Below are 24,631 nucleotides of genomic sequence, written 5' to 3'. Positions count from 1 at the left end.
GCAGTTTCTTTTAATTCTGAATCATGAAGTTTAAGTCATCCATATCTTTCTTCTTAGCCGCCAAAATTGCTCGCTCCCTCAATCATATGTGATTTTTGTAGTTATCAATGATGTTATGGAACTCGTTTTTGACGAGCTCAGCTTCGATGAAACGAAATTGCAAAAATTCCGAGGAAATGAAATCAATCCGCTCGATTCGTCTTCAGGAACACGGCCATTACCGATAGTAAATAATTGCTTGGAGAAATCATCGGCAGGCGGATCGTTGAGCAATGTAACTCTCATGTTTGTTGTTAGTTGAAGTTTCTTCACATAGCACCACAGATTTGATGATATACGACAAGCATTTATTTCATCCGCAGCGGTCGATCTTGGAATCACTGCTAGTGTTCGGTGAAAATCGCCAGGCAGTCAAATCCTTGCGTCACCAAAGCATCTCGAGTCATCGCGCAGATCTTTCAATGTCCGGTCAAGTGCTTCAAATGTGCGTTTGTGCGCCATCGTGCATTCGTCCCAAATGATGATTTTACATGCTTTGAAAATTATGGCCATTGCGGACTGTTTCGAAATGTTACATGTCACTTGTTCAGAATGTTGTAGGTTTAACGGCAACTTTAAAACCGAATGAGCCGTACGGCATCCTTCCAACAATGTGGCCGCTATACCAGAAGAATCAACTGCTACCATAGTGTCCGATCTCGCAAGAACAGTGTCCAAAAGCAATGATATGAGGAATGTCTTCCCAGTTCCATCTGCGGCATCGAGGAAAAATAAGCTACCATTTCCATCATCAATTGCCTTCATTAATGTATCATATACTTCCTTCTGTTGGGGGTTCAGCTGGGGTACATTAGTTTGAGCTAATTATGTTCCGAAGCCTAATTGCATTACGGGTTTGACGGGAAAGGTTAGATCTTCTGCGTCGCGGCATAATAATATGAAGCAAAAAAATTGACCGGCAAACTAAATGTTTGCTTGTCGTCTGTGATTTTTTACTGACACTATATTGACGTGTCAACTCGAGCTGGGCTTAGCTCGAATTTTCTCCAGTTGAATTCTCAACAATTCTCTCAATATCCATTACTAAAAAGAAAGAAAGACTCGTACTTTTCCACAGATTTTATTATACGGTACAACGCGTTTCACCGACTTGCGGCATCATCAGGTACCTTTCTTTTTAGTAATGGATATTAAATACTTCCACGAAGTGATGCCTGAAACAATAGAATAAATTCTCTCAATGTTTTTAATATTGTTACGAAGCTCAGCCATTAAATTGCTAAAAACCAAACAAATCATTGATAAGTAATTACGATACGATATTTTAGTAGTTATTCTGCTATTATGGGCTGAGACGAATCCAAAACACCAAATACTATTGAAATCGGTACAGCCATTCTAACATCAGTAATAAACTGCCGCTCATGAGGTAACACATGTCTTCAATCATCAGCAAAGCCTGGCTATGTATCCCCTCATTTTTCTCCATACCAAGATTTCTTGAACTTACACGAATTCTATGTAAAATCTCCTCTGACAGGTAACTTGGATTGGATGGGAAGCATGTCGAAAGGATGATAGCAATTAATGTGCGTATCTGACTTGGAGATGCAGAAATTGTTGCTTCAGCCATTGCCGTGGACCAAATGACAGGAAGCGCGTCGCCTTTCTTCCGACGGCTTTGCTTCAATGAAGCGATGCGATACGATATTGTTCGATACGATATTACTATACGATAGTTTTACGATATTTTAATGAAGAACCGCGCAACCCTGCTTCCGATGCTGAAATTTCTTCAATGAAACAATACGATACCATATTTAACGATACGATACTTTTAATGTCTACATAAACCCAGGTATCCTTAACGGAGTCCCTGTAACCCTGTGAAGGATTCCACTTTGGGTTTGGGTGTTTGTGTCTGTAATTGGTCACTGGCGAGGAAGTAATATTTCCGAAAACTAATACAGAATTTTATTCTGGTTGAAAGGTTGTGGCCAGCCACTGCCGTGGATTTTTTTCCCCACAAACGATAGGATACTTAAACGATATTTAAATGGTCCTTCCGCTATTCTGGGTTGAGACGAATCCAAAAAAAAAACAAATAACATTGAAATCAACGATTCTATACGATATTTTACGATACGATATTACGATACGATACTCTTACGATATTTTAATGGATATTCTGCTATTCTGGGGTGAGATGAATCCGAAAATCCAAATATGGTTGAAATCGACGATACGATACGATATTTTACGATACGATACTTTTACAATATTTTAATAGTTATTTTGCTATTCTGTAATGAGTCGTATCGAAAAAACCAAACATCATGAAAATCGGTTATATGGTGTAACTAACACGATTTACGACTTTATTTTATATATATATATATATATATATATATATATATATATATATATATATATATATATATATATGAATATATGAATATAAGAAGTCCTCCATTTAAGATTTGCATTGCACGCGGTGTGATACCAAAGTTTTCCAACTCCAATGATAAAAATATTTGACTCCCTTCAGAATTAAATCATTGCCTTTCCCTTGTGGCGGTCCCCTTAGGAAATGATAGAGTTTCCCAGGGTTTTTTCCAACCTCTGGAAGTGCTTTAGGAGCTCCATTATGGAAATAACATTCCCATAAAAAACCTTTTGGCATTTAGCGTCAATCTCTACAATCTCTCAAAACGTGTCTCGTTAGCAAAATCTTCCTCTTGTGGAGCCGGAAGAAGTTGCATGGATGTAAGATTGGGGAATAGAAAGATCTGCTCCGTATTTGGGCCATAACTGCCGATTCAGTCATTTTCCCTTGCGATCGCATTTAATCTAGATGGTCCTTTTTGGTCCCGTTCCGTACCCAAGGCGTTTTTCCCGCAGGGCTGAAGGGTTAAGGCATAAAAGTATTGGAAAAAATTGAGATAAAGAGATGGAGCCATTAGTTTAACTTGTGCATTAATTAGACACGATTCTCCATCCATCCAATACCGCGTTGAATTTAACATTACGAACATACTCGTATTATGCATAGCGTGTTTTCTCTTCATGTGCCACCAGGATTTCAAGGCGTTTTTATGTTGCAAACATTAGTTAAGTTATCATCATCGGTAATTAGAAACCAGAAGTGGAATTCGCGAGACCTCAGCGTTTCGTTCAAGGTTTGAAGTTTTGACTTCCGTTCGGACGGAGGCATACGAGTCATGTCCATTAAATACCCGAACTGAGACTATAAAAACTTAATTTGGCTAAAATTAGTCTTCATCGATTTTATCCTCTTCGAAGTCCTCTGCATTAGTTGCTATGGGCTTATTCCATCTAATTAACCACTCTTTAAATCACATTTGGAAGTCCCCGGCAGTTAGGCTTTTTAGTTTTCTCGCCGTTTCATGCTTTATTGTGCCCACATCTTCCCAATGATGTCCCCGGATCATATTTTTTTTCATTTTGGCAATAAAGAAAAGGCGCTGGGGGTGAAATCTGGCGTATTTAGAGGATGATTAAGGATGGTGGATGAATTTTTGCCAGATATTGGCGAACAATCAATGCTGAATGTGCAGGTGCATTGCCATGGTGAAGGATCCATCCATCGCCTTGAGTCAAATTTGGTCGCACAGGACGCACGCGATCTCTTAAAACGCTTGAGAACTGTAACGTAGAACTTAGCACTTTGTTTTGTCCTTCAGGAAGAAATTCATGATGAACAACAATACCTTCGACGTCAAAGAAAACCTGGAGCATGACTTTGATTTTCGCTCGGCTTTTTTTGATTTTCCGGTTTGATTTAATCCACTTAAAAACGGCTGCTTCATTCAAAGCATTGTCACCGTAAACAGCTGTAAGCAATTCATTAATTTCTTGATATCTTTTCTCGCACTTTACCAAAAACTTGATGTTGATTCGTTGCTCCGTGATAATGTCAATTTCCATTTTCGACAAACATTCAAAATGAGGACATTAACATAATGGGCACCATACGCACAGCTCGACGATCCGCCAAGCACAGACAGGCAACTATCGCCGTTAGTGGGCGGGGCTATATTTCGCGTTATGACCGCCAGATGGCACCAGCTGGCGTATTCATTGGACAGACCTCGTACATCAGGGCTGTCATTTTGCTTATCGAGCTGTCTGCAAGACTTTGAGGGGTGCCGTCCACAGGACAGATGCTGCAGGGGATTTTGCGCCTTATTTGGTGGACTTTATCCATGGATTTTATCCCACTATTTTTTCTTTGATGCCATTGGTCACTGGAATGCACTGAAAAGCATTCGAAATCGTTTGCTTCGGTTTTGGCGCGTTCCTCGGAGGATGTACTGCTCCCCTCTTGGTCTGACTGCGGAGGAAGGAAGTGTGTGGAGCGGCGCAGGGCCTGGAGAATTCTATTCCAGGGGCGGGGTGAAGAGCGGGGAGAGGGGGATGAAGAGAGGCCCGGGGGCAGGAGAGGAGTTGGCTCTGCGTGGAGGCTGCGATAAGGGAGGGAGGGCCTCCTTCAAAAGGGACCCGGGGGGTGGGGGGGGGGAGTGAAAGGGGTGGGGATGGAGGAGCCCGTCATAAATTCCTTACGATGAGAAGAGATATGCATCGCACACTAGGCACCGCGCTGGAAATCTCGGTGGAATTTATGGCTGATGCACATACATAGACTACTCCCTCACCCTTTCGCCTGGCTCGTATGCTTTTTGAGGAAAAGGCGATCGTGCTGTTCCGTGCCTCGCTCCAATCCTGAGGGATTGTATGCGACAACGCTTGGACTCTGAGAGCAAGCCTGTTAAAATTGTTCCGGGATAACTTGCTCTTTGTATTCTTTGAATTGTTTTCCACGAAATTCACATTTCAGCGAGCACCGTAGAAAATCGTTCACTGCCGATAATATTTGCTGTATATATATAATATTTCGGATACCATTTTTCCAGTAGAAACAATGAAATGATAGATTAATCTCCAGTATCAACTCTGATAGGAGAATGACTAAGCCCAAATTTTGGATTGGAATTTTGATTCGGATTTGATTCCGGGGAGGCTGGAGTCGAAATCAAATCAGAGCTGCCCACCTCTCCATACTATTTGGTTCAAATCCTCCCACTGCTATTAAATCGACCGGAGCTCCAGCTTCTCTTACGTATAGGGCGCATTTCTTTTTTAAATATGTTAATATTAATAATGTGGTTTTAATATAAAAGCTTATTAATTCTTGTTTTTGGTGAACATTAGTTGAATCCATCAATCTCATTTGAGGCTTCACACTGATGAAAACAGGAACTATTCACTTGTTGCACCGATGGTTAAAATAATTCATTTAACCAAAAATGTTATTTTTTCTTTCTTCGACCATCCAAATGTGTGAATGACCATGTGGATTTCACCATGATCCCCGCCATTGGCACTCGCGAATTAATGGAGGGGAATTTCGGAGGTGTCCTCACTACTGAAAACCCTTCTTCCAGCGATACGCCCCTGAATATGAATCCTCCCAATTACTGATTGCCCTTCTTGATGTTTGGGAGTGGGTTTCACATGCCTCATCACTCTCCATTTGGTTTGAAAATATATTTTTTGTTCATTTCCCCTGATCACGTTTCAAATTGTTATCGTTCTTATTTAATTACTTTTCCCTTTTTCATTCCGCTCTGGGAAAGTATTTTATTGTAATATGAAACGTTGAATTAATTTATTTCAGAGTATTAATGAAAGAGAACGAAAAATTATTATAAGTAATTGTCTTTAATCTGTATTAATACCTATTAATAAAGAAGTACGCTCATGTTTTTCAATTTTGCTCAAGAAATATGTCTAGAAACTTGAAAATTCCTGGAGAAATGTTTAAAAGGGCAATACGACATATTTCAATGCAAAAACATATTCTATTCGCCATGTATGTGGAAGTGGGCAATTGTATGAACACCATTTGGTAATCTCTTATTTTAACTATCACGGTCTATTTTTTTTCTCTCTGAGGATTAAAAATTTCGAATATCCGGTGTACTCAAAATATTCCTGAAGCACACTCAAGAACCGCTTTTATAATGACAATAAATTGATAAAAGAACCCGATTTCAGTCAAATATTAGCAAAGCGTACCGTTTGAGCTTGAAATCGGAAGAGCAGAATTCTAATTCGTTGGTTATATCATCGTGGATATCCTCGGCTGAGGTAAGTAATTGGAGGAGGATGTTAGACAGGAGGGCGGCTAGGGAATGGAGACCACTCCCCTTTCGGGGCCAATCTCTTTGTGGAGAGACATCGTCAATAATAAACGAAGATCGGCTGGCGCTGTCGCTCCCACCGCCAACAAACTTCCTCCTCCTCCGCCCCCTTTCTCTCGCTCCTTCATTTCAGCGACATCCCTCTCTCTCTCCACCCCACATAGTATCCTCCTCCCACCTCACCTTCCCCACATTCATGCGTGTATATAAATAATTAAACAAATATACATGTATATACATGTATATATATATAAACACAGATTTAGATTTTTAAACCATAGAGAAACAAATAAAGGACACTCACAATATGTTGTTTTGACGTTTCGACGGCTCGGCCGTCGTCATCAGAATAGCGTTCTCGGGGAAGAGCGGAGAGGATATGTGCAGGGAAGAGGTGGGGGAAGGAGAGGTAAGGGACCAATAGGAAATGAACAAGGGGGGGAGGGGATATGTAGGCAGCCATACGATGCATTCAGTGGGCTTGGTTCAGCCCGGGCGGTTTAAATGACTGGGCCACTCAGATAGGCGCCATCTCGCGGGTTCTTACATCTATTATACTAGCAGATTTGGGTTTCAACCATAAAAATGGTGAAGTAGTCATTAAAAGATTGATTGTGGGAAGCAGTGTGAGTAGGGATGGGATAATTAAGGAAGGTGTGGGATTTGGTGGAATATCGGTGGTTATTCATGCGGAGGGAAAGTGCGGTCGTGCATTCGCCCACGCAAGAGTCAGGACAGAAGTTACAGGAGAGGCTATATATATATAATATTTTTTGAGGTACAGGTGGCGACCAGTTGGGAATTGGTACTGAGTGAGGGGGAGGGTCTTAGAAGATGGCAACATTTGCAGCGTGGGCGGTTGCATGGTGCGGATAGGGGCGGGGGAGACACGGGGGTGCTCGCAGTCGGTTTTGTTGACTTGAAGATGTCTCGCAAGTTCGACGGGCGTTTAAACGAAACAGAGGGACGATGTGGGAATAAAAGTGATGTGGACTGAGTGTTATTAATAATTGGGAAGAGGTCACGGATTAGATGTTTAATTTTAATATATTTGTGCGTCGCCGAAGAGAGTTCCATTTCGAAGATATATATATATATATATATATATATATATATATATATATACACATTTTAATGGTTTTATATATTATATTTTTATAATATAGAAGCATTTCTATATGAATACAAATATGTATATTCCAGTTGAAAATGTTATGTCACCCCTGTTAAATCTCTCGCCTTACCCCGCCCTCCTCCATAATTTATTTTCAATAAATATTCCCGAGTCCTCACCCCCCCCCCCACCTACCCTCTTCGCTGGCGTCCTCGGGAGTAGTTCATCCCCAGGGATCTGAAACGCGCATAATAGCGACGGTGAATGCGCCCGAAGCGTCTCCATTGCGGGAAGATGGGATTGTCTCGTTATCGACGCAACTCTCTTATGGGTTACCACTCTAGCTGGACGTTTTAGACAAATCCGGTATTTTCTCAAATTCCATGAGTACGAGTAAAACTCCAGATCCGTGTAAATTCAGCGAATGAAACACCCTCCGGCATTTAATTGAAAAGGCTGAAGTCGAGTTTCGTTCAACATTTTCATTCGATGGTGTATACATGTATGCATTTCCAGGCCCCATTGTTTTCCATTACATGCACACGCCCGCCAAATTACTCCTGTATAACCAGCCGATGAGCATTAACTGCTCATTCTTAAAACTTGGAAGTGACTCTTGCTTTCAGCGCAGATGTCTAGATCATTTATTTTTAATAATGATTTGAGATACGTCAGGAATATCAGGTCAGAAAGAAAATATCTGCTGGTGAAATGAAATAATCAATGCCTATGAAGAGACTCATGGCGCACTGGAAATTGCAGTGAATTTTATGTTGAAATAGTTATGAATTACTTTTTTCAGACTTTATATTTAAGTAATTAATATTTTAAGGCGTAAATCTGTGGAATTTTCCATGATGAATAATGTTTAAAAAATCTTTGTAAGTCCAAATTAAAAAAAGGCTTTTTTGCAACCTAGGTTTCACTGCGGTGTAGCATCTTCAGACCTGAGGATGCTGCACCGCAGCTGCTGCAATCTGAAGATGAAGGGGATATTGACCGTCAGTGGGATGTTGAAGACTGCAATAGGGGGAAAATGTTAGGCAAACGACGAAATGGAAGGAACAGGATAGGGATGTTGGACGGGATGAAGGGAGGAGGAAAGCACTCAGAGATGAAGACGGACCTGATGTAGAGTAGGTTGCTGGATTTTGCATTTTGTTAGGCAGCACAAAATATTTATTTAGAAACTGTGTCCATCCAAAAACCTACCTTAACCGGTTGATTATCTTACAATAATAATATATTTATTTATTTATAAATTCACTAAACATATTCTAAAAGTTGATATAAGTTCAGTCATAAGCTTGGGGATGGTTTATAAAACTAAGAAACACAAAGTAAAGAGACACTCACTGTTTTGGTTTCAAAATATTTCGATGCCACTGGCGAGATATACTGTATATATATTCGTAAGTTAACACTTTACTAAGGTCCCCGTAGATCATCAAGTTTCAAGTTATTTTAGGGGGTTAATGTCTTTTATATACATTTTAAAAATGAAATTACACAATATGGTGTTCTGGTAGTTCATTTTATGTAGTATTCACTTAGACGCGTTTAATCATTTACTGCTTTTGCGACTAGTTGAGGTGGCAGTGCAGAGAATGGCATGGCTAGGATGTGCCCAGCAACGGATCCCCGACGCCAGGAAGGGTGTAAAGCGGCAGAGTGTCCCTGGGGCCTGCGGGGAACGCCAGGGGAGGAAGGTGTTATTTTTGCAGAGTGGGCGATGAGCATTCGCCAAACGGTACGAGCGCCGTTTGAGAGGGGAAGGGCGGCGTGGAATAAGGGCAGGATGAAAGACTCCCGAGTCTGGGGTCTACCTGAGGTGTACTCCTATGCGCCTCGCTATCGTCACCCAGCCTCCAACTCACTTTGAGGCGGAAGGGCTTCCATGACCCGAAACGCGGCCCGCTACGCCCCTTCCACCGACTCCGCCCCTTGCTCACCAGACCGTCAGCCTCTCTCACTTCCGCACCATCCATCGCGGAAGCCTCGAGGGACACAGCAACTGAACACAACACGGCGTGCAATCCTGTGTATAAGTGTTCCAAATATTCGGAATGTAATTTGCTAATATGAAGTGCTTTTTGGAAGGATTCTTATACATTTTTGTTAGAACGATGTATTTTGTTTCATACGTACGTAAAGCTCGTAGATGCCTTAGCTTTTTTGTGGAGTTTAAAAAAAATAAATTGAAACTTTAGGTGCCATATTTAAGAAAATTGGGTCAAAAATAGTGATACGGCCGTTCCAAGAAAAATCTGTACCCGCCACGTGTAACGTGAAATATTGGATAATGTTTCCATCCTGAACGTTATTTCTGGTCGCTTTGTAATGGTATATTTCCTAGTTCCACTGAAAACTAATCTTAAGATTTAAGAGTTTTGGAAATGTCCAAAAAGCGTCACGGCAGTGTTTTTATAGCATTTAGGTCATCTGCTAAAGGTGCTTAATTCTCCGAACTACGGATATCTCTGTAAACCACCGCATAGTCGACAAATAAATGTATCTCACTGCTATGGTATTAATTTTGTTGACGTAGATAGGAATACCTTAGTAAAAATTAGAAATGCCATAATCGAAATACCCTCAATTATGAAAATGGCGAATAATTGACTTTATGCACATAGTGCCATTGAGAATTCTTGAGAGTCCAGAATGTAACGAAAGAATATTGATTCCAAAATTTCGGTATCAATCCTACTCTTAATATTATTGATTAGTATCCCAATGCTGGGAAAAGCACAAAAGAACATGAAATATGATTGGATAAGCAGTGTGTTAAATTATCAATTTTGGAAACAAAATCAGGTATTAAGAAATCAGGATCGAGGAAAGTTTAGGTCGATCATTCTCTCTCTTTAATGTAAATGTACTCTGAAATAATGTGATTGTCCAACATGAGTTTTTGATCCGGTTTACGCGTGGTCGAGGTCGGGTCGTAAGATTTTAGTTGGTAACGCTCATCACATAATAATGTCTAGGACGCGTCATCAGGGCAAAAGAGTTAGTGCATTGGCCTTCGCCACAATACACGGATGCGCAGGAAACAATACTTTCTGAGCTTAGCTTGGACTTCCCTAAGACTTCCCTGAGTTTTACTGACACGCGGTGCTCTTCGATCAATAGCCAAACGCTCTACTCTAAAGTACGTACACACACCATTGCGCTGAACATCCTACACTCCCTCGTGTGAAAACTCGCCTTTGATGAGGAATGGAGAGCGACCGACGGTGGTGGTAGTAATGGTAGTGATTGGAGGAAAATCGAGTTTAGTTCTCTCCACGCGAATAGCTGCTAGGATTTTAGGCTGATGTAGGATGATGGCAAATATTCATTTCGATGTATTTTTACCTTCCAGTTTTTAGTTGACATTTATAGAATTCATCAAAATGACTACATTATTGAAAATAGAGAAAAGGGTGAGGGTATAAAATATGCATGATGATAAAAATGAATAAATTATTATTTAAGTCAGCGTTTTAAAATAAAATTAGAATATTTTGATGATAAGTGAAAACAATATCTTGAAGATATTCATAGGTAAATTGGAATTATTGTTGGAGATACTTTCTCCTAATAGGAAATTAATTGCTTTCCAAGTAAAGGGGAAGGTAGTAGTTGTAAAATCTGTCCTCTGGATGGATTAGACCAGGTGGCGACGATTGCGGTGCCCTGGAATGCTTGTCAAGAACCATTAAAAACTTTCTCGCCTAATGCGTCGTGAATTGATGAGTGATGGAAATACGAGTATTACCGCGAACAGAGGGTTATTTATCGGATATCATATCTATTTAACTATCCAAACATCGGCCTATAATCTCATTGTGGATTATGCAATGGGATGCCTAAGATCTCTAAAATGCGTAAAAAATCGTAGTTTTTTCTTGATTTAATCCCATTGGGATGCTTTAAATTGGACAACTATCGATTTAATCGTGACTTTTGTCCGGCGATTGCGAAAGAGAGTATCGAGATATCAAAATGAGAAAACGTATGGACGATGATAATATTCAGTTTACCCTAAATTTATATTAAACAATGAAAGAGAGGGCATTATCATTACCATTCTGTTTAAATAATTCAGTCAGGAATAAAGGTCATGATTTCCCCAATTTTGCTGGTTGCACTGTTCTCGTACTTAACATCCACCTCGCTGAGTGTTAAACCGGGAAGGTCGAACCATAGTCATAAATATGCACAGTACATATGTATAGCAATGTTTAAAAGGCTCCCATAGATCAAACCGCCGTTTCTTGCTTCCTACAGTCTGGAGAGGAATGGCGGAAGGAATTCCTGATCGAAGACTCCTTTCAAAGGCATCTTACGGAATGTGATATATAGCCAGGGCTCAATCGACTTCATCAGCCCTAAGGAAGAGCTCTTGATACCTAAGGATCCGTTAAATATTGATTGAGCCCAAGACCTCAAACTGAAGGTTTGCTTGTGATAGCGTTCAATTAATAATGGGATTTTGCAAATGAATCCAAAGGTAAAACAAAATATCATTTAATAATAGTTTTTGTGTAAAGTATCGTTATTTTCACTTTTAAGTCAACTTTTATAATGCCTCGTTGAACTGAAGGTTAGCATCAATCTCCTATCAAGGATGAAACTCATTTTTATGACGAAATAGAGCAGTTTCAGGCGCGATGTGGTGGAATTCGAACATAATGAAGAACAGATAGTAAAGACATACCACTAGATAAGTTTCATTGTACGATCAGGTTTCGATATATTGCATCAAAATGATGATGCAATACATCGAAACCCATTGGTACAATTAAAGTTGTCTGATGCAAAATTATTACTTTCTGTTTTTTTTATTTCATTCAGTTTTATTACCAATAGTAAGGAACTCAAAACCGACCGTTAAACAGCTCAACAAATAAAAGATAATGTTTTTATGGTTACTGTGTCCACATTCACTAATGAACTCTCTCCTTTGTTTGTAAAATTTGTCGGTAGTCGTTAACTGTAAGCTAAAGTTCAAATTAAGAAACGATTTAACAAGACATAACAAAGGCGTGCCTTGGCCTCACCACAAATATCATGGAGGCGAAAAATGCATGATTTACAAGATCATTTCAGCCAAATTAATATGAGGGTTAGATGTTTATGAGGGTGAAGTTGCATAGAATTGCAAGTTTTTTTTATGTCAACCCGGGTAACTCATTCCTGGCTCTACGTGATACGAATGCCCAGTAGTGCACGTATTAACATGCACAAAGTAAACTCATCCAGGTTATGATTTACCGCGAATGCCCAACTTAAATCTTTAAATCAATCTGAATTTTCCAATAAAAACCATAGCTGATTCTGCGAGCTGAACGTAGTCGAATGAAGGCTCTACAAGGTGCGTGCCTACCCCACTCAGATGAACATCGTTTTTTAAGAATGCGCAAAAAAGAACACATTCAAAAATTTCTTGCTTGCCATAATATTTACGATAGAAATTTAAGACTCTCCCAGATAATTCAGTTATCAGGTAATTATTTTACTTCGCGATTTTGAAAAGACGTCCCTCTTCCGAGAACTGGGTGAGCCAATATGAAATCTCCAAGTCCAATCTCGGAATGTATCCCTTTAATATTTGTTTCTCTGCAAATATCAGATTTTAAAAAAATGATCATTTCCATATTCTGTGGTCCTTCACTCAAGCATTTCCACTCTGGTTAAGTTCCTATCAAGACGATTAGTTCAAATACAACGCGTCCCTAGGAATACGTAGTGCGTAAACGGGTGTGCAGGAAGAATTATAAATCCCCGGAGTTTGCAACCAAAGAGTTAATTTAAAAATACCATGAAATCGTTGCGTTGAAATAATTGCACGAAAATATATAGCCCGAAATCGATTCCTTGAATCGAACAATTCAACCGCAGTGAAACCAGTGCTTAAATGAAACCATCATATTTCCGGCATCAATATTTACGTTGACCGCACTTTACATGGCAATTTCACGCTACTTTAAGGCACTATTCACACGCTGAGTAGTCCCGAGGACGAGCCGCGTTAGTGAGGGCGGGCATTGAGAATGGAGGAAAGCATTAAATCCCAAATGAGTTCTACAGGGTTCGTCCGGAAAATAAGTGTACTGAGCTCAGGAAAAAAAATTTATTACACTTTTACATATCTTAAGCTAATATTCCTCTAAATAGGACCCTTGTGAGTCGATACACTTGTTCCAGCGGCGTTCCCATTCCTGGAACGCTCCCGCGAAGGCATCATCAGGAACCTCTCGAAGACTCGTCGTCGACCTCTTCTCTGCCCTCCACGAACATCTTGTGCCACCGAAAGATCATGTTTCTGGACATGGCTGACTCCCCGTAAGCCTGGTTAATCATACCGACAGTTTCGGTAGACGATTTCCCAAGCTTTACCGCAAATTTGATGGAATAACGCTGCTCCAAAAACTTCGGCATCGCGTTCCGTGACGTGGGTCGAGCGTGGAGGTTCGCGTTAACAGAGCTCCTCACTACACCACAGCTCAGAGCCGACTGCCTTTTTCAGCGTCGGTTGCCAACATACCCCCCTCCAATCGCAGCCCGTCAGAGCGGTGCTGGGCGCGCCTGGAGCGGCGGGAAAAAATCAGTACACTTATTTTCCGGACGAACCCTGTATTATTATCTACTATGTGGTGATAAAAACCGTTTGGTTGACTCCCCGTTTTATTCATCCTCCTCTCCCTCCCCATGGATTGCCCGAGAGAAACTTATTTCCCGATTGGTTCGTAGAGTCCTTGGGCATAGGCATGGGGGTCAGGGGGTGTCTGTCGTCCCAAGCGCTATTCTTCCGTCACACCCGAGGGCATATGGTAATCCTGACCATCCCCGGAAATTTAACCCGCCATCTGGCAGAGTTGGTGGCATCCTGTGCCCGACCAAAGTGTCATCCTCGTCCCCCGATTCTCATTTGCGCACCTAGGCACCAGGGGGATGGAGATTGATGCTCCACGGGTTCGGAACGAGGGTCGTCGATGGGCTTTGGCGGTGCCGCCCCTGACCACCAGGTCCTCACACTCCAGCGCGGGCCCACGAACACTCATCCGGGGCGGGGAAGGCGGGTTCGAGGGGAGGAGGAGTGATGGGTCCCCGGGCCGAACCTCCTCATCTCCCGAACTCATCTCCCTCTCTTTCAACCCCTGGCCGGCCCTCGAACCCCGCAGCACCCCTCCCCCCTTAGTCGCTCCTCTCCGGGTGTCCCGGGAACAAACCTGCAAGAGGGGATGAAGAGAAGCAATTTGAGAAGGGGCCATTGATCCAAATTTCTCTCCCCTCCGGCCCCGTAACACGAAAAAATCCAGGTGTGGCTTCGAAAGGTCGTAGCCTGGGCACATGAGTGGTATTCGTTCGAATTATAGGGGTGTTATAAGGAAAGAAAAATGCTTTATAGTTCCAAGGCAGTGATTTCCAATTTCACTCGTCCCGCGGGGAATCCAAGGGTCTCGAAATGAAACTCGGATTGGGAAAGCATAAAGTAGCTTTAAAAAGATCACCCAGAGTATTTTCCGTGGATCTACGGACATGATAGCTTTTCATGTATATACGCGTACATTTATTAGTAGTTCCAGGATTTAAAAAATCGTTTGTAATACCATGATTATGTTAGGTAACAGTACTCGATAAAAACGGTAAAAATTTAAACGGCTTTTTTTATATTACGAGTACATGTAAAGTTCCTGGTGAGGTCTTTTTCATGAGAATATTTAGTGAAATACTTCCTAAAGTCGTAATAGCCATGAAAATTTGAAATGACCCAGGTGGTTCTATGTTAAAGATAATTACTATGGTCATAAAAATATGTTCCGATTTTTATTTCTTATTCTCCAAAAATAGCTCTGTGAAAAAAAGTGATGGTTTATTTTAGGTTCATCAAAAATACACCGTTCAAACCAATTTTTTCATTTTACATAGGAATTTCTTGTTATTATTATGCATAGCTTGCTTGAAAAGTATCGAGAAAAGTTTTGGAAAAATATATTTATTTCATGAATTGCTACAACACCTCAAAATTCTTCAAAGTACATCCTTTGAGCGTTGACACACTTTTGCCAGCGGCTTTTCCACGACTCGAGGGCTCCCTGGCTGGCGGATTCCGGATAAGGGTACTCTTAAGGGTGCGCGTACAAGCTTCTTTGACGGCACACAGGGCCCAATGGTGCTGTTGTCCTTTGAGGAAGGATTTCACTTTTGGGAATAGAAAATGGTCTGCTGGCGCGTAGCGGGGGGACTTTCAGGGGATTGGGTCATCGCGTTGGAATCGTCGCGATGCCATTGCAGAAGGTCTTCGCAAGCGGACAATCGACTCTGCTCTTTTGGTCGTCCGTCCAAAGACCTTCGGAAGGACGAGTTTAGCGCAGATCTTTTGCATCGTCTATTTTTCGGTGATCATGACGCGTGCGCGGTCATCTTGTGTTAATGCTGATCTAAGATCTCAGGTCATGTGCACTCATTCAACCGACTGTCTGAATTCAGCGCTTAACGCACACGTCGGGAAAAATTATTTCCGATACTTTGTATACAAACCTTGTTGTTGGTTGAATATTCCATCTTATGCAAATATATGTACGCGCACTTGCATTTATGCCCAGATATAGATAGGATCGGATATACTCTGTCTAGATTAACGTATTAAAACTTAAATTTAAATATTAATCTACCCATTACCTTAAAATAAGCCGTCAACCTCCAAAATTCCTTCTTTCAAATATTTTATCACCAAATGTTTCCGACAGCCTCATTAATTAGTCCCTCCAACTGATGCACCTTTGAATGTAGTAAAGCTGAACATAACGATTGCGATAAACCCCAATAAGTCCACCGGACCCAATTGACTTTCAGCTCGCGTTCTACGATATATTAAAGACTGGCGTCAGGAAAACCATTCTATGAAGAGATCACATTTAAGAGGTGTCTTATGGAAAAACCTAATATGACTCGTAATATATTTAAAAGCGGTGCTAGGGAGAGACGACGTGACCAGGAGCCATACCCCTCATATCCTCATCATGCAATGTCGTGGGACGCAAAATCGTTAGTTTGACAGAGAGGCATCTAGGCATTCTGGATAAATTAAGAAAAAGATTATAGTTCTCATCGTGGGAGGGCCAATTAAGATTTTTGTTTCATAATACTATGGCTGTGGAGTCCTCATCATTGTCCTAACATTCCACGTACCTATTTTAACTAATTTGGTCTTCTTCTCCTGCGTCTTCTGTTCTGCTGCTACTGGTTTTCCCTTGCAAGGGTTTCGTGGGATGACGACCGCGGAAGCCTTGCCTCCCCCGCTGCCGGGCACGACACACTGCCGATTGGGCCGAGCCCTGCAGTTGCCAGGACTCAAAATATCTGTATAGCCCATCATATTAATCTTGGGAATGATAATTGAGGTGGTTTCCCGTTGCCTTCCTCAATAGTGTTTTTAATGTGACACCATCACTTACTGGCCGCCCCACTGGGGTCAGACGCCATTGCAGCCGCCTCACTGAGGAAGAGACGCTGCGTGGACTACCTTTCGTCTGGCTCCTAACCTTCGACCTATCTGGCATGGGTGACCCTACCAGGAGCAATAATTATTACTCCCGCCAGCACAGCTCTAGGGGTCATCGGAACGCCCAAGCCCTTCCACCACGTCAAGGTTGTAGTCCGGGGAGGGATATATATATATATATATATATATATATATATATATATATATATATATGTATATATATATATATATATGTATATATATATATATATATATATATATATATATATATATATGTATATATATATATATATATGTATATATATATATATATATATATATACTATATACTCATTAAATAGAAACAGATATAAGGAAAAGGGATAGGAACACACATAAAGGACGAACACAACAGAGGTGGGGAAGGCGGAATCGAACGGATCACAAGAGTAAAAATATTTCCTTGACCGGGACTCGAACACCGGATCTTTCCACTTGCCGGGCAGATGCTCTTAACCACTTGAGCTGTCGAGGAAACGTAATTTACCCTGAGATCCGACATATTAGACCCACGGATGTGTATGGGATCTACATGAAGTCGGTTTGACTGCCGAGTTATATGCGTGCCGCGAGGAGTTTTTAGATTTGTTGAACTTGGTTGCCGTACACTTAGTACGCCTCTGTCTAGATATTAGAGGAACTAGGCCGGGGATCACTCCTACAGCGAAGGTTAAATAAGAGTTTATGTCTCTTGAATTAATTGGAAATAGGTCTCTTTTGGGATTGTGTTAGGAATATATTATTAGCCTCACCACATTACGAGATGAAAATCATTGAAATAAGACTCGAGAGATTAAATATAGAACGGATGCCCTGATACAAAATACCCTGATTTTTAATGCTTAGTAGCCTATGTGCGTTGTCCTATTTTGGCATAAACCTTATTTCATTCTTTTATTTGTTAGGAGCTCGTCTCGCATGCGTGGATAAATGTTTTACAGTTTTAAACATTACTGCATGTAATATTTTGTGAACACTAAATAAAATATTTGCATTTTTCAACATTTTCATTCATAAATAATATTGAAGCAGCAACAATTAATATGAACGTTGTATGCCTCCAGTGGAATCACCCCCTGCCACACACCCCAGCTTTTGGCCAGAAGGACACCGTTTACATGAATTTCAAAATGACGCATGCCACGAAGTTCTGTCAATGGAAGCAGGAAAAAGTCAAATGAACAAATAATAGCCATTCGTCAACACATTTCTGGTAGTGAATAAGAGAATTGTCGAAAGAATGGATCGATAATGGCAGTAAGGAAACATACATCTTCAGCTAAATGAAACAGTCGTCCCACGGTAAGATTTGGAGATAGAAATGTAAGTCAGCGGAGGCTCATCGAACCCCTTTGGTTTGCGGGTGATTAAAGTTCCAATTAGCCATTCAGCCAAAGGGTTGCAATTATTAATGAGTGCATTAGAAAATGCGTGTAATTGGAATGAGATGGGAATGAATGTGTTTGATAAAAGTTTTCAAGAAAGAGGAAAGCGTGATGGACGCAATGAAAGGAGTTAGAATTTGTAAGTTGATTTGAAGAAGGGTTTATTTTAGTGTTGTGTGTTTGGTTGTGTCTTGCACGGCGATGCTTAGAAATCAGCGGTAGTTGGTATCCGTCCATAACACGTTAAACGGTAGACTACCGAATCATAGTAATGCGGGTCTATTGGTCTCACCCTTTTTTCTTTTTTTGGAGTGATGACTAATTATGAATCTGACCGCAGTTTTCTGTTTATTCGTTGACTGACACCTCTGGAGGTTGATATGACGTTCGCTATTACGGTAACATCGTTGCCAAAGTTTTAGATAGCAAGCTTTGGCGTATCACATCACATACGTATCACGTATCACATACGCAACTTGTATTTTATCTTTTGTATTACTGAATGCTAAAGTTCATTTAATGTAAATTTCTATTTTTTTGTCAGCTAGCCACACATGGTCGATCGTTTTACTCCTGTTACAGTTGTTAACGAGCGTTAGGAAAGAGAGCAGTGACACGATGATATATTTACATGAGCCAATTACTTAACGTCGTCATCAGTGATATAAAATGTGTGATGTGGTACTTTTGGTAATAGGTACAGTCTAATTGATTCAACTATAATGTTTTCAACAAAGACTGCTTCAAATTCCAATATTTAAGTTAGATTCCAGTCTAAGATATCTGTGACCAGATCTCTTTTCTCATTATGACAATCTTTTATGAATAACACTGACTTTTGTGTATTCTGTGCAGTTCACGAATCAACTACTTCTTTATGCCCTTTGGCGATTTTGAGGTGGCCCACACTTAGATGCCCGAGCGTGAATCACTCCCACCGCTGGGAATCACGCGTGGTCACCCCCACCAATCGCATTCCTCGCCGGGAGGCACGGCTGGTCACCTCCGGGCTGAATCTATTTGCCTCTGCGGCGACCCTTGCACATTCCACCCCTGACCCTTGTCCCGCTCCGAGCACATGTTCATATGTGTTTGTGAACATTCTGTCATCATTCATATCTCTTTCCCTTCAGTTTCCATGGCAACTCTGTCTCCCTCTCTCTGCTTTCTGCTAAACTGCCATTTGATCTACTCTCCGAGTTTAAAATATTTGGATTCATCACCTGCGTGGTGCATTTATTCGTTTCTAAGTTATTTTTAATGAATAGTTCAATCATTTCCAATAAATTACAACAATGGTAATCATGTTACACCATTATTTCTATAAAATACTTGTAAGCCTCGACACTTGTAGTATTAACTCAAAACATACAGGTACATTCGAACTTCATAGACAGGTGAGGAATTTAAAGTGATTGTGATTCGAGGTGTTGTACATCTCTAGCGTTTGCTCTTTGTATATTTGGGAAAGGATCTAAGCACGTGCGGCGTAATTTAGAGCCGTCTCCACTACGCCTTTGGGAGTGGCATGTAGTATTCACGCGTATTTTTGCGTGGACAAAGTACGTTCGAGTCCTTGAAGCCTCATTTTTCGAATTTTTTTTCATTGTTTTATTTTTACATTTACAACAGATAAGTTCACTTTAAAAAATATTTATCCTCTAACAGTTTCAAAGGTGCTACGTTGCACGAAATCACCAATTTTATTTAAAATGTCTCATCTTCACGACTAATTCAGAATTAAAGACAAATGTCCCCTGAAACTAATACTCATATGCCTGGAGTTGTATGATGGTTGAGGTAAAGTTATTTACCGGTCCAAAGTGTCTGTCCCACTCCTTTATCCTACCCCATTCATTGGCAAGATACTTAGTCTAACTTTCTTTAGCAATGAGATCGTAGTTAGGCGCATAGTTTTACCTTCACCTGTGGCTCAATGTGAATCACCCTAATTCCTATACAATTGTTACCGACGCAAACGTAACTGTTCTTTTTAAAAACTTTATCACATATACGATCGATTTTCTACGTAGTTAGATCGAGTTAGAGAGACTAAAAATGGCTCCACGTTCACAAATAATACTGCTAGTGTTTTTCGTGCCATAAACGTTTGTTTTTCAAGACAACCCTTTTGCACCAATCTCTTAACGTAAGTTTACTCAACTTCAAAGGTATTATACTTACCAAAGTTGCTGTACGGTCTCTTGGCGATTTTAGATACCAATTTTGTACCACGTTAGACATCCTCTTAATAATTCTCCATTTTATTCCTATTCCATAAATTTTTCTTTATTCCACACTATTTTTTTCGTTGTACTTTCTACTTGCCTTCTTACTGTTTAAAAAGTATACTCTCTTACTTCCTCTACCCCGCTTGCCCTACAATCTCACTTTATTTAACGACATTCAAGTACTCACTATTACACAATATTTCCCCCATTCACTTTTTCTGCCTTTTCTGAAATTCTAATAACAGCTTCTGCTCTTCGCCTACCATGTTTAAAACTTCGAAGTTTGTCTTCCTCTCTTGGGATCACTTTGATACTCATTCCAAAAAAAAGGAAAACAGCAGTATGTGAAAACTATGGGATCATACGTTAATTTCAAATGAGGAAAATGCTAGTTCGAAGAATATTATATATGTATACATATATAAATAATAGCTTTTTCCTACAGGTGAAGAAAATCATGTTAAAATTGAAACTAGTCACACTGATTTAGAAACCACCACCCTTTTTACAGTATTTCATTTTTTGTCGATTGAAGAAGACATCCAAAGTAAGTTTCAGACATAATAATAATATTTTGCTATTTTATTTAATACGAAAATATTCCCCATAGGGATAATTCAATCCAACCCATAGCTGAAGCAGCGAAATGAGAATTGGTTTGCACCGTGATAGGTAGGAGTGTGCGACGGAATAATCCGAAAGCACCGGTACATTTAATGTACGTAACGTGCAGACGGAGGCATGAGTAGAGTTGGGGCCTGGAATGAAAGTGGGCGGCGAGGTGATTAAGCCAGTTTTAGTTGCAGCTGATCAATACTCAGTCAATCAATCAAGTAATTGCAGTTATTGCTGAGTGTCTTGTGGAATCAACGCAAAATTGAATGAATTGTATGGTTTTTTCAAAAGAATACCGAAGTGATGAGATTCGAAAGAAGTAATATGTATAAATTAAACATGGAAGTGGGAGGGAATACACTAGAGTAGACTGAGCACTTCACGTATTTCGGGATTTGCTATTTTGGAGGAAAATGGGCGTAGCAGTAGGCACATTAGGAGAAGATGCATATTTTTGAAAGAAGCATCTCTGCGAAAGGGTGATCCGAAAGCAGTTAGGTGAGATTTAGAGGAAAGACATTGAAGAATTCAGTACAGTAAGTAGCGCTACATGAATCAGAAAACTGGTTTTAGAGCAAGAAAATGAGCACCAAGTAGCGGCTTTTAAAATATAGAGCATTTATATACGTGTATAAAGAGCAGTCATTACTGACAGCCTATATTTTTTATTAAAGTTAAAACGCCAATCTGGTAGGATTCACACAATCTTTCGTGCTATCTGCTTCACCGTTATAGCACTAAACGTGAACCATTGCCCTGTAAATACAAGGTTTGTATAAAAAGTATCAGAAACAGTTTTTGCCTGACGTGATTCTGCGTCGTAGCGCCCTTGCACTGCGCAGGTTCGGTGGTGGGGATCTGACCTTAAGTATGCACCAAGCGCCAATCGCCTGCGGGCATTCGTTTAGGTCAGATCGTGTATTTATGGAACCCTGTGCAGTGACTCGGTGCAAACGTATAATGCAACAAACGATTGAACAGCAGTAAGCCATCATATTTTGTGCTGAACTGGGGATATTGGATACGGAGACGTTTGGCATGATTTGCTTAGTGTTCAAAAATGAAAGAATAAAACAAACTGCTGTGTTTAGGCGGCACAAAAGATGGCCAAGAAAGTGTGGAGGACGAGCGCCGCGCTGGACGGCCGTCGCCGTCAAGAACCGACGCTAACGTGCAACGTGTGTAAAGTGCTGAATTCAGACCGTCGGTTGAGTATGCGCATGATGGCAGATATTATTGACATTGATAAGATGACTTTTCACACCATTATCACTTAAAATTTGGCGATGCGATGGGTCTGCGCTTGACTCGTCCAGAAGATGTTGACGCACGACCAAAAGCAGAGTCGATAGTCTGGTTGTGAAGACCTTCTGCAACGGCATCGTGACGATTCCCCAACCCCCTTACAGTCCCGACTTGGCACCAGCAGACTATTTCCTGTTCCCAAAAGTGAAATCCTCCCTCAAAGGGCACCACCATGGGCCCCTAAGTGCCGTCAAAGAAGCTTGTACGCATACCCTTAATAGCCTTCTGAAATCCGCGGACCAGGGAGCCTACGAGTCGTGGAAAAGCCACTGGCAAAAGTATGTTGACGCTCAAGGGTTTCGCTTTGAAGAATTATGAGGTATTGTACCTGAAATAAATCTATTTTTCCGAAAAGTTTCCCGATAATTTTATATAGACCTTGACTTTGTGAATCCTATTGTTGGCTGGTGTGAACGTATCCCAATTTATTTATAATTACTGTTATAAAAATCTAAATTCAGCATCAAGGGCATGCACCAGAAGCTACTATGGCTGCGACATATATAATTTTGTTGCTTAAAATCCAGTGTTTTTAGAAAACCATCGGGTCAAAAACGAAAAATTATTTTTTTAAAGGATAAGTTTAGAAGGCTGCTTAAATAATGTGGCATTAAGAAAGTAAAAAGTCTCATCTGATTTTGACAGTGATGATGAGCATGTTTTAGTTTCAATTTGATAATGTAATTAATAGGCTTTCTGACGTTGCTCTTTGGCGCGGAATCCCGAAAATATGGCAAAAATATAAAGAACTTATTATTAAAACATGACATTTTATATCCAAACGTGTTTGAAGTCGCTGAATGCAAAATTTTATTTCAAAATTTGGCAAAATGATGGCAGACGGGTTATAGCGAACTCAATAATTTGCGCCGTAGCGCGCTTATTGCACTAATTATGTACATGTAGCTTAATAATAGAGAAAGTTTAGAATTTGTTTTTATTTCGTCGAAAATTAATATTATTGTTACACTAAAAGTAAAGATTAAAGATCGTTTGTCTTTTCACATAAACAAAGAGAACAACCTTAAAAGGCCATCGTATTTGAATAAACATGGGGGAGATTAAAAACAGATAACCGAGAGAGAGAGACGGCCAAAAGCTATGCATGCAAAAGACATGAGTTCCGGAAGTGTTTTGACAATTGGAAAAAAAGCGATGGCATAAGTGTATTATAAAATGTAAATTGAACTAATTCGAATGGCATAACATTGATACACGTGATTGAATAGTTTAAATTCTTTCTAAATAACTCAAGTCCCCATTAGTTATTGAACACAACTCGTATGTTTCGTTATAACACATAATGATTTTTGTTATTTGGAAATACGCATAATGTCTATGTAATTATTTTACTCATTCATAAAGTTTTAGTAGAGATGAAATCGGTTCTTTATCTTATACAATGTAGTAATGTGCCATGAACCACTCCTTCCGTGAATGGATGTTGTCAAGTATCGGCCTCGGCAAAGTATACATTTGGAATGCGGAAATTCAAATACATATCTGTGCTTTACACTGGAATGTCTCTCATTTAAAGGGTTCGAAGCGATTTAAAATCGTCTGCCTCAGAGGTATCACACTAGATAAGTTCAATCGTCTTCCCTCTACTCACTTCTTTTATTGCGCGATAGGAAAAGGACTCCCGTCACTCGCGGTCGTTCTATTGCACTTTCCACCAATTTGAAAATTCAACGTTGGATTCGAGCTAAATGATTCTATTCAGACCATTCTTGCACCAATCCCCTTTTTTGGTCCTGATGGACGTTTCTGCGGCCATTAGCGTCCCAGGAATCTGTGGTAGGCTCTTTGTAATAGGGTTCCATAATTATAGGCCCTTGAATGAAGTCGAAGGAAACTCTTAAACAAATAAAAAGAGAATGGAAAAGGGGACCTATCCCGAGGGGGGTTCGCGGGTTTTAGAAATTAGAACGCCATTTCCCCCTCTCCCACCCCAGGAACGACTCCCCGCCGCACTCAACCCCAGTCCCCCTCCCTGCAATCTCCCGTGAAGGAATGAACTCCAGGCACCACCGGGAGTTTCTGATCCCAGCGTTCCAGAGAGAGGGACTTACCATCTCTCTGATCGCTTTTGTGGGATCTGGAGTACCTCTTCTTTGAAGAGGGGCATGCAGGGGTGGTTCAATCAGGGCACGACCGTACGCTGCCACCCCTGCGACTCTCGCTTCTCGAAAGCTGTACTTAGTATACCTCGCCCTTTCCAC

This window comes from Hetaerina americana, unplaced genomic scaffold (genome assembly GCF_022747635.1).
Source record: "Hetaerina americana unplaced genomic scaffold, ioHetAmer1.1.p SCAF_5, whole genome shotgun sequence".
Lineage (NCBI taxonomy): Eukaryota > Metazoa > Arthropoda > Insecta > Odonata > Calopterygidae > Hetaerina > Hetaerina americana.
The sequence above is the reverse complement of the archived record's forward strand: the minus strand, read 5'-3'. Positions refer to the sequence as shown.